This window comes from Myxocyprinus asiaticus, chromosome 7, assembly GCF_019703515.2.
Source record: "Myxocyprinus asiaticus isolate MX2 ecotype Aquarium Trade chromosome 7, UBuf_Myxa_2, whole genome shotgun sequence".
Taxonomy (NCBI): Eukaryota; Metazoa; Chordata; class Actinopteri; order Cypriniformes; family Catostomidae; genus Myxocyprinus; species Myxocyprinus asiaticus.
Genome location: NC_059350.1, coordinates 23,670,215 through 23,684,005, shown reverse-complemented (window position 1 = coordinate 23,684,005; position 13,791 = coordinate 23,670,215). Strand labels below are relative to the sequence as shown.

Genomic DNA, 13,791 nt, shown 5'->3' with positions numbered 1-13,791 from the left:
CCAGATTTTAACCCCTTCAACCATTCTTACTTGTACTTGCCCTTATGAAAGTTTACCATTGTTCTTTCATTGTTTAACAGTGGCATTTGTAATGACAAGACCATAAGGACAGGTAAGACCATGGATGGTTCCACAGTATTGTGGTTAGGCTAATGTACATAGTCTATAAACTATAGTATTTGTTATTAAAAACCAATAGTCTAAACATGTTAAAAAACGTTAACTACAACTTTCACAGTTAATAATTCCATGTTTTACAAAAGGAGATGTTAGATACATTAAACTCAGTCACAATTTACTTTCATTGCACCTTTTTCTATAAATAAAAAAATACATGAATCTTTTTTTCCATTCACAGTAGAAAGAAAGTCCCATGTGTTTGGATCAAGACAAAGGTTAATTAATGATGAGAGAATAATAAACTATTGATAATAAAAATGAAGATTTGCCCTAATCGATTTATATGCATCTATACCAGTTTACTGCAGTAAAAACAATTTAATTTGTGTGATGTTGTGTATTAAGAACCTTGTAATCGATGTTGATGCATGGCACTGTTGTCTCTTTACCTCATCAGTGCTGTTTAATTTCAGGGCTTTCTTGCAGTTTGAGAGGTTCGACTTCCTCTAAATAGCACTTTTTACTAGAATATTCTCAGTAGAATTCAAATGGGTCAAATAAGTTTTGTGGTCTCCTTCAACTGCTGTGTTAATGAGTGAAGCCCAACTGAATCCCACAAGTTCCGCTCTGCGCTATCCCAGAGCTCTAGCTCTATCTGGAGCATGCTGGTGTTTGTACTGCGGTGGTTTGCGCCGTGGAGATGAGCATATCAGACATGAGAAGCATCTTTACTTCTTATAAAGTGCTGAAAGCGAATTGAATACAATTTGCTTCGGCTGCGGCCACCCGCCAAAGTGGCTAGTAAGAGTGATGAAGTTACTCGCATCTCGCAATCATATTCATTCTAAAGAATAAAATGGATTATTTTTATGATCAATTTATGGTGCTTTTGTGGTGTATTTTCATGAGCTACAGCATATTCAAAAAACACATTTTTTGTCACAAGGCAAACAAAATTTAAATGAAATTATAAGTCATAATTAAATTATTACATAAGTTTTCTTCTGTAAGAAGGAAATTGTTTTATGTTTAGTTTTGGTTAAAGTGATGGAATCCTTTTAAACGAGTTGAATACAGCACCAGAACCAAATAAAACTGATATAATGGCAAATTAGGAAAATATGTCAACTGCGTTAAATTAATGTAATGCTATTGAAATTAATAATAATTTATTATAAATACATTAAAATCAAACGATTATTTTCATGACGTCAATAATCACAGATTCAATAAGAATTAATTAGCATATGTACGTCTCTAAAGTTGTTCATACATAAAATTACATTTTAGATGCTGTCAATACATCAATATTGCATGTTTCAGTGTCTATGCAAACGTAAGCAAATGTATAAAATTTGATATAACTGGACTTTACATAAGAATACCTACGAATACTCATGAGATCATGTTGGAATATTACATTTGTGAATTCTGCTGATTAAACTTGTCACCAAGGTTTTGTTGAAATTGTGAGAATAACTTGTGTCTTGGAAGCATTGGTTAGAATGTGTGCAAAAGCATTATAGCTGTATAATTTTCTGCCAGCTATTACTGCAAATGACCATATATATATATATATATATATATATATATATATATATATATATATATATATATATATACAGTTGAAGTTAGAAGTTTACATACACTTGTAATGGTTGAAGTCATTTAAACTCATTTTTTAACCACTCCACAGATTTAATATTAGCAAACTATAGTATTGTCAAGTTGTTTAGGGCATCTACTTTGTGCATGACACAAATAATTTTTCCAACAATTGTTTACAGACAGATTGTTTTACTTTTAATTGACTATATCACAATTCCAGTGGGTCAGAAGTTTACATACACTAAGTTAACTGTGCCTTTAAGCGGCTTGGAAAATTCTAGAAAATGATGTCAAGCCTTTAGACAATTAGCTTCTGATAGGAAGTGTACTGAATTGGAGGTGTACCAGTGGGTGTATTTTAAGGCCTACCTTCAAACTCATTGCCTCTGCTTAACATCATGGGAAAATCAAAATAAATCAGCCAAGACCTCAACAAGTCTGCTTCATCCTTGGGAGCAATTGCCAAATGCCTGAAGGTACCATGTTCATCTGTACAAACAATAGTACGCAAGTATAAACACCATGGGACCATGCAGCCATCATACCGCTCAGGAATGAGATGCATTCTGTCTCCTAGAGATGAACGTAGTTTGGTGCGAAAAGTGCAAATCAGTCCCAGAACAACAGCAAAAGACCTTGTGAAGATGCTGGAGGAAACTAGTAGACAAGTATCTACACTACCGGTCACAAGTTTTGAAATACTTACTCATTCTTTATTATACTATGGAATAACATAAATGGAACTATGGGAATTATGTTGTGACTAAACAAAATCCAAACTAAATCAAAACTGTTATTTTTTAGCATCTTCAAAGCAGTCACCCTTTGCCTAGAATTTGCAGACATGTACTGTTGACATTTTCTCAACCAACTTCTTGAAGTATCACCCTGGGATGCTTTTTAAACAGTATTGAAGGAGTTCCCATCTATGCTGGGCACTTATTGGGTGCTTTTCTTTATTATTTGGTCCAAGTCATCAATTTCAAAACAATTTTTTTTTTTTTTTTTTTTTTATTAAATTTTAGTTTTATAATGAAATAAATTAATATGGTGGCACAATTATAACTTTGTCTACAAAACTAATTTCAAACATTTAAGCATACGCCTTCAGATCAAAAGATTTTTAAGATAATGAGAAACATTTCAGTCAAGTGTTTCAAAACTTTTGACCGGTAGTGTATATCCACAGTAAAACGAGTCCTATATCAACATAACCTGAAAGGCTGCTTAGCAAGGAAGAAGCCACTGCTCCAAAACCGCCATAAAAAAAGACATACTACAGTTTGCAAGTGCACATGGCGACAAAGAACTTACTTTTTGGAGAAATGTCCTCTGGTCTGAGGACATTTTGCAAGCCGAAGAACACCATCCCAACTGTGAAGCATAGGGGTGGCAGCATCATGTTGTGGGGGTGCTTTGCATCAGGAGGGACTGGTGCACTTCACAAAATAGATGGCATCATGAGGAAGGAAAATTATGTGGATATATTGAAGCAACATCTCAAGACATCGGCCAGGAAGTTAAAGCTCAGTCGCAAATGGGTCTTCCAAATGGACAATGACCCCAAGCATACCTCCAAAGTTGTGGCAAAACGGGCAACAAAGTCAAGGTATTAGAGTGGCCATCACAAATCCCTGACCTCAATCCGATAGAAAATTTGTGTGCAGAACTGAGAAAGCATGTGCGAGCAAGGAGGCCTACAAACCTGACTCAATAACACCGGTTCTGTCTGGAGGAATGGGCCAAAATTCCAGCAACTTATTGTGAGAAGCTTGTGGAAGGCTACTCAAAACGTTTGACCTAAGTTAATTCATTTAAAGGCAATGCTACCAAATACTAACACAGTGTATGTAAACATCTGACCCACTGGGGATGTGATGAAAGAAATAAAAGCTGAAATAAATCATTCTCTCTACTATTATTCTGACATTTCACATTCTTAAAATAAAGTAGTGATCCTAACTGACCTAAGACAGGGAATGTTTTCTACGATTAAATGTCAGAAATTGTGAAAAACTGAGTTTAAATGTATTTGGCTAAGGTGTATGTAAACTTCTGACTTATGAAATATACAGTTTTTCGGGGGGCCTGGGTAGCTCAGCGAGTATCGACGCTGACTACCACCCCTGGAAGTTCGAATCCAGGGCATGCTGAGTGACTCCAGCCAGGTCTCATAAACAACCAAACTGGCCCTGTTGCTAGGGAGGGTAGAGTCACATCGCAAGTCACTACACCACCGCAAGGACTTAGAGCGCATTGGGAATTGGGCATTCCAAATTGGGGAGAAAAAAAATACAAATATATATATATATATATATATATATATATATATATATATATATATATATATATATATATATATATATATATATCAGTTTTTCCATGGCACCTATACAAATATATTGCTAAAAACAAAATTTTTATTTATTTATTATTTATTTTGGTAGGGTGAGTAAAATGTTTGCTGGGTAAGTAAAAATCTTAACTTCTGGCCTGATTGGGCCAGCAAAAAAAAAAAAAAAAAAAAAAAGAAATCCTTTCTGTTGAGCCCTGTTATGGAGGTAGATTCTGAAGAGGACGAGTCAGTGTTATAGTACAAATGTAATCCTTCATAATAAGGCTGTGATGTTTCAACAAATTACTTTCTGCTAAGTCTAATTTTACAACAGGGATGTAATTTTCAAACTTTAAAAAAAATAATCTCATCAACACGTCACTGACTTGTCACATGGTTTTTACAATTTATATCTAGTTAAATTTATAAAGAAAATAGTTGGGGAATTAATTCAGGGAAGAAAAAAAATCTTATAGAAATGTATTAGGTCAGAGGGCATTAATAAATGATTATTTATTCATGCATATATTAATATTTAACCAGCACATGAATATTTATTGAGACTAAAAATCCATATTTATTATACAAAGTAGATGCATTACAGATATGGTGGTCATTTTTCTCTGAATCTGTTCACACAGATTATCTGTATTTCATCTCACACTCAAATATATTGAAAAAAAAAAAAAAAATGTAAGCATGAAAGAAAGAATACTTATAAAATATGATTTACAATTCAAGCCTGTTCACAAAAGCTTGATTATTTTGTAATACTGTTATCTTTTAGGCCCCATTCATTCAGACCTAAAAAAAAAAACAAAAAAAAAGACTTGTCAATATGGAACAAGTGACAAAGATTTATCAGACATTATTGTTATTTCTCAGGTGTATCTGTACACCTATTTGTATTTAAGATTTCACCCCAAAGTTGAACCTTTCTTCATGGTTGGATGCACTTAAACAGTGCACCTTTTTACTGGACTGTACTGCTACCAAATGTAATGTAAAACATCAAATCAATACATATAGAGCTATGCCAAATCCTGAACATTAAATATTAAAGAGCATTCTGCTCAGTCTCTCTCTCATTCCTTCTGACAGGCACACTTCAGGTGTTAAAGCTGATATGCTATTCCATACCGGCCATAGCACTTGGCCAGCTCTCAGCAGCTATTGATGCGGGTGTCATGTCTGATACATCATGGGCTTTCCACTAGAGACGTAGCAATTGTTACATGGCTGCGGGATGCAGCCAGATTAAATGTGCGACTACATTTGGGGTCAGCAAGCACTAGACAGATCCCTGATATTAGACTGGGAGGTGGTAGACAGTGAGGAGAAATAAGACTCAGTTGCAGCACAGGAAGTGAAACAATCTGAGAGATGAGAGATAAGGTAAAGTTTCTCAGGAGGAAAAGGAGAAAATGCTGTTATTGGCTGACTTAAATGAAATAGTGAGAGAGGCAGAAGAATGGGCTGCACTCCCAGCTCTGATTTGGGAACTAGGGAGTGCACTTTATCGTTATATAAAAAAAAAAAATGTAAAAATTTTTTTTTAACATCAGATTTATCCAACACAAAAGACCAAACATAATCTGTACCATGTAAAGTTTATTGTGTAAACTGATTATTATATTGGCACATCTCTTTAAAAATACTTTTTCAGTTTTAGTCAGATGGCGGAAATATTTATTTCCTCAGGCTTTTGCTGGGGAGATAAAACTATAAAGCATCCGGTAAATGATTACCTTTTAAAAGTACTACTTTGTAACAGATATTAAGAATAGGGAGTAAACAGTGGCAGGGATCTACTCACATCACACTCGCGTGGGCCCACGATTGCCATATGAATCCATTTGCTACCCTGAGGCAACAAGGTTCATCTGCGGCGGGAGTTTGAACGCCTGGAGAAATGAGCGCCCCTGGTCTTTGATCTAAGTCTTGTGCATGATTGTATCAATGTGATCCGAAGCACTTAGGCATGCTTAGTAATTTCCACTATAGCCACAGCAGCATAGTGCATCAGCCACTGTTTATTGTGCCGTCCAAGCAGCATAAATTGCATAATGGCTCCCATTTTTAATCTAAACATTACAGCTGTAAAGATTAAAACAAACTGGTTAATATATGTTAATGTGCTTTTATAATAGAGGGAAAAGCCTTGGCAAGTCACTGTTCCTTGTCATTCCAAAAGTCTAATGCTGACCTCATAATGTGAAGTCTCATTGATCTCAGTAATTCTGGGCAGTTTGTGTATGTTTATGAGATTGGAGGGGATCTGCAACATAGTTGAATGCAGAGGCGTCGAGCACTTTTTTTTGAGGGGGGCAACAAGGTCAACCCCCTCAACAAACCCCACTTTTTTTAATAAAACAATTAAATTTGCAGCTTTTTGTCAATACATGTTTATCATTCATGGTTTCATTTGGTTACATTTTATGAGAAGTGTGCATCTGACATCTCCAGTTGGTTTTACTTCACTTTTTTGCCACCTTTTTTGTGCAGGCATTTTCCATACACAGCACTAGTTGGTGCAGAAGGCACCAACACAAATGCAATGATGCCCACAACTGCTTTAGCTCCAGTGGTTAAATCCATGTCTTCAGAAGCGATATGGTAGGTGTAGGTAAGAAAGTTATCAATATTTAAGTCCTTTTTTACTATAAATTCTCCTCCTTACCCAGTAGGTGGCAACATGCATTAAGAATGCAAATTGCCAAAAACAAAAGAAAAAGTATGTAAAGGTGAAAGTGAAAGTGGAGATTTATAGTAAAACAAGACTTAAATATTGATCTGTTCGCTTTTGAAGACATGGATTTTACCCCTGGAGTCTTATGGTTTACTTTTATACTGCATTCATGTCCTTTTGGAGCTTCAAAAATTTGCTACCCATTCACTTGCATAGTGAGGACCCTCAGAGCTAGCAGCCAGTGCCAGCCAAACATCACTTCAGTCTATTATGATGGACTTCAGAGGATGAACTGATGCCAACTCCAACCATAAGACATGGGATTCATCATATGCCATTGCCTGAACCTTGGACTTAGGATAGACCTCACCGAAATTACTGGCTGGTTGAACTGCGATGCACCTCACTGATCTCTGCCTGCATCACCTCGGTCTAATGATGGACTACACCCTTATAATGGAATACATAGACTATCAATTAATTGCCAACAAAACCCTTCATCAACTAACTAACAAGGACAATGCATCTATGTGAACTTCTGCAGTTAATCCAGGATGGACTTCAAAGACATTAGTCATTAATCTTACAGTTCATACAAAATCTTTGTTTAAACACTGACCCTTAACACTTACTTAGTTTAATCATTTTAAACCATGACTTGCACTATACATAAGTAATATTGGCATTATATTCATGATGTTAGCCAGAGGGGAACTGGCCCCCACAGTGAGCCTGGTTTCTCCCAAAGTTATTTTTCTCCATTAACCAACATCTTATGGAGTTCTGTGTCCCTTGCCACAGTCGCCTTCGGCTTGCTCACTGGGGTTCTAAATACAATTATTATTTAATTACTTATTTTTAAACACAATTCTCAATCGTATTTTATCAAACTACACAATGCTTCTAAGACATTATAGATATTACAGTTTCATTTTCTGTTAATGCATGATTTTCTGTAAAGCTGCTTTGAAACGATGTGTGTTGTGAAAGGTGCTATACAAATAAAAATGACTTGACAGAGCTGAGATATTCTTCTAAAAATCTTCGGTTGTGTTCAGCAGAAGAAAGAAAGTCATAGACATCTGGGCTGGCATGAGTGTGAGAAAATTATAATATAATTTTAATTTGTGGGTAAACTATCCCTTTAAGGGAACTGAGTAAATGCTGGCTGATTAAAGTTATCTCTGTGAGATGGTCAATGACACACAGCAGCCACAAAAAGATAAAACAGCCTAGTTTTTTTCTTGCAGAGTGTGTGCCTTATGCAGTTATGCAAGACAAAGCAGTTTGATCCATTCAGCTGCTCGCCGCCTTTCTCCTTCTGAAAATACGGAAACACGCGGCTACCAAAGGACCATGTAAAAACCTTTCATTACTTTAAGTTTTTATAATGAATTGTAAGCAGAGGATTCACACTGATTTCTTTAAAAGAAAAGAAAAGAGAGTGTAAAGACGCTGAAAAACCTGTCAAATGCATTTCAGCGCCAAAGGAGATGAACAGCGACCGATCACACAAAAACATAATCTATAATAGACTATGAATAAAACTGATTGACTGTTCCACAGAGATCAGGCATAGCTGGCAAATAGTTGGTATCAACTGCACTGAAGCTGATACAATTAATTCATTTTTATCACCATAACACTTTCCCTTAAATGCTCCTTTCACATAAACGCTATCTCTGAAGCAGCCATGGGACACCGCGTATAGCGGAACATGTGATTCGAGATTTGCCACAGACATTCGTTTTAACATGCAATAATAATTTAATGTAATTTTTCAAGGTACAAATAAGTTTTTGGAATTTCAAATAATCCACACAAAATCCTCTTGGCTCAAAATCTAAGGGGGCATATGCCCCCTCAGTCTGAATGGGCACAACGCCTCTGGTTGAATGAAGTGATTAATGGCATTCTGTGTATAAAAGACATACTAGGCCTATATGTTTTTATCATGTTCACTACAGAAACATCTTAACCACAAACACCCTGCAATTATAAAGTTAATTCCAGCTGGTTAAGGGTGATAGAATAAATGCGGCAATCTATTGGCTGTAGGCTTTTTTAAATTTCACACAGTGCGCAGTCCAATGGCAAGTGGAGAGAGAGAGAGAGAGAGAGAGAGAGAGAGAGAGAGAGAGAGAGAGAGAGAGAGAGAGAGAGAGAGAGAGAGAGACGCCTGGTACTGCCACAGTCTCTCTCCCTTTAATCTATTTTTTTTTTTTACCAGACCGTGCTGTATCTTTCTCTTTCTATGAGACATTCAGAATCTCTACAATGTACTGTTTCTCCGCAGTGATTTCAATGAATTACCTTAATCTATGTGGGTCATTTACATCCGATATTTTACCGTGTCTCTGCTAAACAGTCCCCGGTGTGCCACCTCTCTCGGAAGGCAGCATCGCGTTGGATTTTAACAGGGGTAGAACGGAGTTTGATTTTTAACCTTGTGTGGCACATACATTTTTTACCGAACCCCAGGAAGTCGGGGCAGCAGGACAGAAGCCGAACTACCGCAAAGGTAAGACATAGCTGCCGTGGAAGTCAAAGTATCTCTATTTTGTGCTTACACAGAGTTGTGCTGTTTGCCTGATGCCGCGTACACGTTTATTTGCAGGAGGCTCCAAGGATTTTGTCACCGTCTCTCTGAAAGCACTGCTTAATCCGAACGAACGATAAATGTTTACTTTGTGCATTTAATTCGGACTACACGCGCTTGTAAAAGGGCAGACCATATATATATATATATATATATATATATATATATATATATATATATAGATATAGATATAGATATAGATATATATATATAGATATATAAACAAAATTTACATATACACTTCTACCCATCGAAATAATTATTGAACATTATATTCTACCCTCAATTATTAGTATCCCTTTACATTTAGATATATGAAGCGCAAGTACACTGCATGGAAGAGCCGGCAATCTTTCATATGAGTCACTGTAAATTCATGTACGCCGTTGGAGACTCGTAGTCGATAAAGGGAAAGGGTTTTTTGGCAAGGGGACCTTGTGGCAGAAGTATTTTAGAAGAACGTTACTTACCTGTGGCTAACCAAAGCTACGTCGCACTGACGATATTTCTCCGGACAGTGAGAAATGTTGTAAGATTGTTGTCTCGTAGCTCTGTTAATCGCGGTGCACATCCATATGCGTAAAATTCAGTCATTTCGATCTTACAGATGAGGTGGAGGCAATATTTCACAATTTCATTGCTCGAGAGCAAAATAGTTGCTCGGTCCTGGACTAAGGTTTGATGTTACTTCAAATACAGAGCAAATAAAAATGTAATTTGAGGTAAAATACCGTTGCAGTTTTTGGCGGGAAACTAAGGTGCCCTCAGATTTAAGATTTGGTTTGGGATATGGCGTGTTTTTTTTTTTTTTTTTTTTTTTTTTTGTTTGTTTGTTTGTTTTTTAAGTTTACACTCACCTAGCTTTGTTTTTGGTAAGAGACACAATAGATTCTCCTCAAAAGATGCGGTGAGTCCGGAATTTAATCACAGGCACCACTGTTTCAACACAAGCTGTCCCTCAAGTACAGATGTGAGCCACAAGGTGGTACTGTGTGGACATCTCCTGCATACGTGCGTGTTTTTGGGATGGAGTGAAAAATGGGCTACCTCTCGAACATTCGCACTGTACAGCATTTTAACCTTCACTTCGTTTCCGAAAGAAGGCAACTGCACGAGCAATAGGGTAATAGCTGTTTAAACATATGATGTGGTTCTCGAATCACATATATTGAAAAAAGTGCAACTTGAAAATCCCTGGACTGTGTGTCCAGTCTATCTATAACAGATGCTCAAATAAATTCAGTGTCTCAGCCTTAGGAAAATAGAAATCGGGCAGTGAAATTGAAAACTTTGTTGTGGGTTTTGGTAGTGTAGCTGTAAAAAAGGTTTAGGCCTTGACCCATCGTGACCGAGAATATATGTTTTAGGGGGGAAAAATATGAATCACTGTTTACTTAAATATGCCACAAACATATTTTAGTAAGTGTGATGGAGCTCCATGTTTTATAACAATTATTTGGGATATACTGCCATTAAAAATGTTGCTTTAATGAACAATATTAATTCTGGCATCGCTGCAGTTTAGAGGTGCAGATCAGCTTGGAATTAATCTCTCTTTCCTGCTCTCTCACTTGCTCTTTGGATCAGTGGTTGGCTGTCAGTGTGCTCAGTACTGTCACCTTTGATATTTATATATATATTTATTAATATTTGATATTGTTACTCTCTTTATTCTCTGGGGTTCCTTTCCTCACTCAGTCAACTGACAGAAAAATGGAGGGAGAGAATATGGCTCAGATAAAACTAATTCTAGCTGACCTTCCAGCCCAGATGCCATGTTGAATAAGTCATAGCAGGTGCATTTGCAGCGGAATCACACCAGGTTTATACAAAGTTCACCCAAAGGTCACGACGGTTTCTATACTTTATTTGTTGTTCTAACAAAATGTCTGTTGGTTTGAGTGATTCAGTACTGTCTCATCTGCGTTGCAAGTCACTTTTTGAGCAGTGCAATTGTTAGAACCTCCTTGAAGCAGGTCATTTATTATAATTAAAATGCAGAGGAAGACCCATCACCCTCATTGAGATTCGTGTGCATTATCTTCGGTGATCACACGGGCAGTGAATGTTATTTTCTTTCCTTTTATTCTCCTTGGTCTCATCTCTCCTTATTTATGTCACGGTATGGGATGCATTTAAATGAAGTGTGTGAGGTGTATTTAAGATAAAAAAAAAATCCACCCAACTTTATTTCTGCTAAATATATTTGAGATAAGCCCAACAGCCATTTTGTTTGTCTGGGAAAGTGCCCAGACCAGGATATACTATTGTAAAACACTAACATATAAATGCACAAATGTGCACACACAAACACACAGCACATCTAATAGGTATTCTATGCATATAATATTGAAAAATGACAGATGTTTTATGATGACTAAACTGGGATAATTTTCATAAACCTACAGCTTGTTTTCCCACATTGCTATTCACAATCTAATTTACCATGTAATTACTGAATGGCATAGAGGTGTTATTTAGGGCTAGTTTCTTATGGACAACTAGAGACAAATTATTCAGTGTTTTTCTTTGTTGTATTAAGGTGTTTCATCAGAAAGTGCCTCCATATTAATGCTGCCTTCACGTGCTCTCGATATTATCATAAATACTTTCCAACTCTGGAAAATACTGAGAAGTTTCCCACTCGGAAGTTGCTCATGAATGTCCCTCAAGTCGTAATTACAACTGAGAAACTCGGAGATAGCCTAATTTTGATACCAGAGTTTCCGAGTTGGGAGGAGATGTTTTTATCCAAGTTTTAAGCAAAGGTTTTATTCATTTTTCTAAATACAGCTAATTGTTAGCGCTTGTCGTTTCGGTCATAAAAATGTATTTATGTCAGCAACCATTTGATGCATATTGTAAATTTTCACACTGTGAAAATAGCTTGAATGTGACCAAAATTCCATTATTGTCAGCAAGCTAACTGAGTAATATGTATTATTGTGTAAATGGTGTCAAAATAAAAGTTCCTCATAAAAAAAATAAATAAATAAAAAATAAAAAAAAATTACAAATTAATACAAATTTGTGAATGATCCTGGCATCGTCTGTGTTTCATCGTCTGTTTTTTTCTGACTACAAAGCACTTGAATGTTACATACTGGTAATTTCCACTTCAGAAGTGGGAAGTAGGATAATTTCGATAGCACATAAAGGCAGCATAAGCCTCTTCTTGAAGTTAAACATTGCTTGAACATGTAGCAATATTGGCATAAATTTACTGAATAAATACCTCTTGGCTGGTCTAGATGGACACTAGACGCAGAGCACATGGACGCTGGTGGATGTTACATAGCCTTCTTTTCTGCATTGGAAATTAAATTGCCTGCCATACATTCAGGCCCATCTGCCTCAGAGGATATAGATGTACGTGAGGGAGACTGTGAAATGCCCATTCCAATTATATAATATTTATGATATAGGTAAAGAGAGTGAGCTATTGGAAGCTTACAGCTAAAAAAAAAATCAGTACCTATTGGATCACTGAGAGCCTTTTGATATATAGAGATGTCTTCCTTCTTAATTTTTAACCAAGTCCATTAAAATCTGATTCATTTTAAGTTTTCTCACACTTTTTTGTTTGTATCTCTTCATAAAGCAGCCATTGCGGATTGCTTACAGCTCAGCACAAGCCTTGATATCTGGGCTAAATTATGGTTTTAATTTAAAAATAGAAAGGAGTTAAAAACCCGAGGGTTTCACAGGATAGGCCTTTCTCAGACCACCAATAAAGACTTTAAAACGTGTCATGTGTGTAGGGACTTGAGACTTATTAAATTGTTACTCCTTCATTAGATGCAGTCTTAAAGGAGTATCACATTTCAAATACTTTTAAATCCCTGTAAATATTTATCAGAATAACGGTTTGCAATGTATCAAGGGATGTTGTCTGCATTGCTGAGTATAGGATACAATGTTTACATGTTTTTGTTTTCTCTGGTGACTGTCAGTGCTTAAAACATTGTATTATTGTACAGCATTTTGTTATAGGGTGGAGAAGAGGATATAACCCTAATCCTTTTGTAATTTAGCATTCCTCAACACCAAGTAAGGTTAATGTAACTGTCTCAATGAGTCTATTATAGTGTCACTGCTGTGTTCGCACAATTAACTTTTCATGAATTATTTTATCTACCTCCTGATTTCTTCTAAATTTGCTTGGCGATGTACAGAAATTAAAAGTTATTTCAGTCAATCTTAGATTCTTGACAGATTATTTAGAAAGACTCTGAAAATGGCAGTGTAGATGTAGAAATATTACTGATAAATTTCATGTGTTTATGCTCTTGTATAAATGGACTTTGAATTAGAGATACTGATCCAAGAACTGTGCTTGTACGAAGCTTCGCCATTCTGTTTTACTGACAGTGCTATTAATGAAGAGATCAGAGAGAATGAGAGAGTTCATAGTGATTAGATTTGCTCATGGCGCAGTCA

The 13,791-nt window shown here is 36.2% G+C and overlaps 1 protein-coding gene across 3 annotated transcripts in view; it reads left to right on the top strand.

The window, feature by feature from the left end:
- Positions 1-8,961: 8,961 nt before the first annotated feature.
- LOC127444307 (neuroligin-4, X-linked-like) overlaps positions 8,962-13,791 on the top strand; it is a 145,049-nt gene continuing 140,219 nt past the window's right edge. For all 3 annotated transcript variants that reach the window (XM_051703583.1, XM_051703584.1, XM_051703582.1), the window contains exon 1: positions 8,962-9,273. The gene's annotated coding sequence lies outside the window, so the exon portion shown is untranslated. The remainder of the gene's footprint in view (positions 9,274-13,791) is intronic.